Source organism: Octopus sinensis, linkage group LG3 (genome assembly GCF_006345805.1).
Source record: "Octopus sinensis linkage group LG3, ASM634580v1, whole genome shotgun sequence".
NCBI lineage: Eukaryota > Metazoa > Mollusca > Cephalopoda > Octopoda > Octopodidae > Octopus > Octopus sinensis.
The window spans coordinates 42,783,129-42,788,845 of NC_042999.1; the positions used below are offsets into that span (position 1 = coordinate 42,783,129).

At 38.8% G+C, this 5,717-nt stretch overlaps 1 long non-coding RNA gene across 1 annotated transcript in view; it reads right to left on the reverse strand.

Annotated features, from left to right (window-relative positions):
* Positions 1-2,913: 2,913 nt before the first annotated feature.
* Positions 2,914-5,717, reverse strand: part of LOC118762731 — a 21,579-nt gene continuing 18,775 nt past the window's right edge. The window contains exon 3 of the long non-coding RNA XR_004998482.1: positions 2,914-3,101. This is a non-coding gene — a long non-coding RNA (uncharacterized LOC118762731). The remainder of the gene's footprint in view (positions 3,102-5,717) is intronic.

Genomic DNA, 5,717 nt, shown 5'->3' on the forward strand with positions numbered 1-5,717 from the left:
ATATATATATATATATATATATATATATATGTATGTATGTATGTATGTATGTATGTATGTATGTATGTATGTATGTATGTATGTATGTATGTGTGTGTGTGTGTATGTTTGTGTGTCTGTGTTTGTCCCCCGCCAACATCGCTTGACAACCGATATGCTGGTGTGTTTCCGTCCCCGTAACTTAGCGGTTCGGCAAAAGAGAACCGACAGAATAAGTACTAGGCTTACAAAGAATAAGTCCTGGGTTTCGATTTGCTCGACTAAAGGCGGTGCTCCAGTATGGCCACAGTCAAATGACTGAAGCAAATAATAGAGTAAAAGAGTTATTCTTCTGAAGTTGCAGGTGTTAACAGCTGATCGAGATATTGATTGAACGAAACCGTAGTCCGGAAATGTAATACTTTTTTCTACTCTTCCCATAGATAATTGCACTGCAGATTGTATACACATGAAATACACTTTCGTATTGACCATCTTAAAAGTTTTGAACCATAAGATAAGCAAAATGCATATACATTTGATAACGCAAGCTTGAATGCTTTTAACGTATACACACATTGCACAACACAGAATGCAAACAATGAATATAATAGGTATGAACTACTTCAAGAAAAACATTTCAATTCCACCCAGAAAAGTTTACTTAAAACATTCATCGAATAAATGGAAAGTTTGCTAATACGTATGCTTTAGAAAACCCTCTTTCTTTGAGAACAATAACAACAAAACTACACAAGACGAAAATGGTCCCGTATTCAAAGATAGCCGCCACAAATTATAGATCTAGATGCATACTAAAATGCTTTCCTCGGTTTAACAAAGAATATGCAACTTAAAAGCAGAACGAACGATTTGCTACACGAACTAAACTAAGACTGAAATGTGATAATATCCTTCTTCAAAAACCTACTTATATTTGCAAACAAACTAACGAGTCTAGACAGACCTTCAAGGATGAGCTCATTCAATCGACTTTCATTGAACTGAACAGGTCCTTCGTAACGCGGACTGCCTGTGAGATCGAATTTCCATCTATGAAGTGTGAAAAGCATTTCTGTGCAATTCTTTTTGTAATATCACCATTTCCGTACACATCACAAATACCTCGGCAGTTTTGGAACTTTGAGTGAAAGCGAAGAGAAGTGTCGAAAATGCTCATTAAAAAAAAAATTCCTATTTTAACACACCGTTGTTATATGAAAAGAGGTAAAATTTACTCAATTTTCAGAAATGATAAATAAAAGTTGTAGAGGACAATTAGAGCTAAAAGAAACTATTAAAAACTACGAGAAAAATATTTTTCCTATTAATTCAAATAACATTGGAAAGAAACGAATGAATTTATCTGACAACTTGATACTTAGTAAAATGATTTTAAGAGTAAAGACTAATATAAAGTAGGCTATGTTCCTGTGCAATAAATGCATGTAAAGAAACGTTCATATAACTTGGTTTTGTGCATAGCCTACGTTATATTAGTCTTTACTCTTAAGATCATTTTACTCAGTATCAAGTTGTCAGATAAATTCATTCGTTTCTTTCCAATGTTATTTGAATTAATAGGAAAAATATTTTTCTCGTAGTTTTTAATAGTTTCTAGCTAGCTATATGACACACGAACCTGCGTTCATTACAACCTTCGAACAGGGGAGGTCAGCCGCTTCACCTTGCTAGTCAGACATCTGCAGACATGTTTCAGGGTTGTTGCCCTTTATCAATGCAGCGTAGTCAGAGCCAGCAGGTGTCGCTACTGACCGTCTGTTCGAAGATTTTATTTACCTAGTTCACAGTGGAATATATATATATATATGTATATATGTGTATATATATATATATGTATGTGTATATATATATATATAATTATATATATATATTATATATTATGTATAAAGTTAATCCAAACAAGAAAGCACAAAAAATCACAACAACGCGAGGACGTGGAACAAATATAGTATTATTGGACGCTCAGGAAAGAAGGAGGGTTTAACGTTTCGAGCGGAGCTCTTCATCGGAAACATAGGAGAAGGAAAGATCCAGAGAAGGGAAGACAGAGGAAAAAAATCGCCAACGGTACACACGAGGTCACATTTTGAAAGACCGGAAGGAAAAGGGTGAAGAAAGATGTTTTCAAAGACAGAAGAGTAGTATAGTCAAAGACAGCAGAATGGTAGGAGGGGGAATGTGTGTGTAAGTGTGGATATGTGCGTGCGCGGAGGTTTGCGTGTGTGTGTGTGTATGTGTGCAATGATGACACGTGTGTGTGTATGTGTGTGTGTGTGTGCGTGTGTGTGTGTATGTGTGTGTGGTTGTAGCTGTAAACAAAGGGCTAGTAGTAAGGCTGGCTAGTTTGTAAGAATAAGGAGTGGTGTTTTTGTCCCTACCACAGGTCAGTGCTGTTACTTTGAAGTATGTGTGTGTGTGCGTGTATGTATATATATCGTGTGTGTACTTTGTTTGTAGTGTGTGTGTGTGTGTGTATGTATGTGTGTGTTCGTGTGTGTATGCGTAGAGTTTTGATGTGTGGCGAATAACTGTGCTTTACTTAGTGTGTGTGTGCGTGTGTGCTTGTACGTGCGTATGTGTGTATATATGTATGTATAATTGTGTGCCGTGTGTATGGGATGTATGTGTGGGTTCATTTGTGTGTGTGTGTGTGTGTATGTATGTGCGTGCGTGTCGTATGTGCGTGTAGTTGCTTAAAAAGCTTAAAATTAACCGAACAACAGTCTGGAAAATGGTCAAGAAATTTCCACAGCTGATCGACTTGGATGTGGCCGAGAAAGAAGTGTGCGGACCCCTCAACTTATTAACAGTACCAGAGAAAAGACACGGCGAAATCTTCGTCGTTCCTTTATAAAACTGGCTGCAACAGCAAAAAGTAAACGCGAACATCGATGTACCAAGTGCTGAAGGAAGATCTCAGGACCCACCTCTACAAGATTATCCACCGTCATGAGCTCACGTAAGTTTATAAGACCACGAGACTGGAGAAAAGTCGTCTTATCCTGCGTCAGATTGCTGAAGGCATGCTGCTCAACCTGGTGTTCACTGATGAAAAGAAATTTGACATCGAACAGAGAGTAGACCACCAGAATGACCGACTTTGGCTCCGTCGAGAGTAGACACCTAAATCGACATAAAAAACCAGAGTCAGTTATGGTTTTAGTAGCTGTGACAGCCACTGGAAGGTCTTCCCTAGTTTGTGTGCCCTCAGATGTTAAAATTAACACCCACCGTTACGTTCGAGGCATTCTGGAAGCTGAACAGTTTTCATGGGCGAATGAGCACTTTCGAGGGGCACCTTGGAGTTTCCAACAACACTCGGCACCATCCCACAGCTCCAAACAGACACAATACTGGATTCAAAAATGCATTCTGTCGTTCATAGGCAAGGATGTATAGCACTTAAGAAGCCTCGGTTTTAACCCGTTGAATTTTTCTGTTTTGTCCATTTTAGGGACGAGGGTCTCGAGCTCTCCTCGACGCTCTGAAGGCAAAACTGTGCCAGGAATGGGCTTCGATTCCACAAGAACAGCTGTGTGTCACATGTGAAGCATTCGCACCTAGACTTATATATAGTGGTCATATTGAATAAATATGATAGTGTCATTATTGTTTCCTTTACCTCTGCATTGCAAAACTCGGACCCGAAATATAACAATATTTTACTTTAGCAAAATTGAAAAAGGTTGGTTGCCTTAATCTTGGGACACCCATGAATGAATGAATTCCACTATTTTAAATCCGGATTTGTCCCCGTTAACGGGGGTGGCCGAATCTATCTCACTCTTACAGCAACTACTCTCACACCATCTCGCCCGGTTTTGGGAGTCCTCCCTCCTCAAGCCAACCCTCCCAATCTCCTTCTCCACCTGTTCCCTCCACGTTTTCTTTGGTCGACCTCGCTTTCACGATTCATTCACTTTAAACTCAAGCACTCTCCTCAGAACATGATCCTCATCCCTCCTGAACACATGTCCATACCACTGCTCTGCCAGTTGTTCCACCGATTCCTCCAATCCCAGAATCCCCGTCAAGTCCTCAGTCCTCCATTTATCCAATAGTTTTACACCACACATTGCTCTCTCAGTCCTTCTCAGAATTGCCATTTCGCTTTCCCTCAGACACCATGTCTCACTCCCATACAGCATTGCAGATCTCACGCAACTCCGATAAACCAGTATATCTATTATATAAAATCCGTTCTGTCTGTCTGTGTGTGTCATCAGGGATCTTGGGTATCCTCCATCCGATGGCGCTCAAATTTGATATGTAGATACCGACGGTATCAGGGTGTGTATAAGTCTTGAACAAATTACAAAAATCGATTCCAGGTGAGAATGCGATCGATAAAGCCGTGAGAACGTGCATTTGTAAAATCGTTTTTCTTGGAATAGAAAAAAGTCTATCTTTATTTCTTGTTTTGTCAGTGTCTCAAATTTAGGTTAAATCAGTGTTTCGCTTGCCCAAAGTGCCACACAGTGGGACTGGACCCGGAACCATGTGGTTGGTAAACAAGCTACTTACCACACAGCCACTCCTGCGCCTATATATATGTATATATATACAAAACTGAGAATGTGTGTCTGTCTGTGTGTTTCCCTAAAACTTGAGAACTACACAACCAATTTCATTCAAATTTTACACATGCCTTACTTAGGGTCCATGTAGTGTCATGGGGAAACAATTTCTAACTTCTTGCCTAGGGCAAGCCCACAGCAATATCATATCTTCTCCACTATTTCGTCTTACGTGTTAAAAGTGAAAGAAAAACATCTCTCTATTGTATGTATATGGATGTGTGTATAATATATAATATATATATATATATAGATATATATATATATATATATATATATATATATATATATATATATATATATATATATAATTATATATAGCTGTATATGTATAGCTGATATGTATAGATGTATTTCTATAGATATACATGTATGTCTAGATATATATATATATATATATATATAGATGTACATGTAATATGTACACATATATATACACATATATATATGCATACATATATACACCCATACACACAAACACCCACACACCCACACCCACACATACATAAGTGCAGGTGTGGCTGTGTGGTAACAAACTTGGTTCCAAAACACATGGTCCTCAGTTCAGTCCCACTGTGTGGTAACTTGGCATGTGTCTTCTGCTATAGCCTGAGACCAACCAAAGCTTGGTCAGTGGATTTTGTAAACAGAAACTGAAAGAATCAATTGTATGTATATGTATGTATATATGTAAGTCTATGTGTGTGTCTTCGTGTTTCTCCCTCATCACTGCTTCACAACTGGTGTTCGTTTATTTACATCCCCATAACTTACTGGTTTCACAAGAAGAAACTGATAGAATAAGTACCAGGCTTATCAAAATATAAAAAAGCACTACGAAGTGTCTCATATTTTTGTTTGCCCACTCAGTTGTATCTATCAATTTATCTTTGTGTGTGTGTGTGTGTGTGTGTGTGTGTGTGTGTGTGTGTGTGTTGTGTTTGTGTGTGTGTGTGTATGCATATACATATAAATATATGGCGCAGGAGTGGCTGTGTGGTAAGTAGCTTGCTAACCAACCACATGGTTCCGGGTTCAGTCCCACTGCGTGGCATCTTGGGCAAGTGTCTTCTGCTATAGCCCTGGGCCGACCAATGCCTTGTGAGTGGATTTGGTAGACGGAAACTGAAAGAAGCC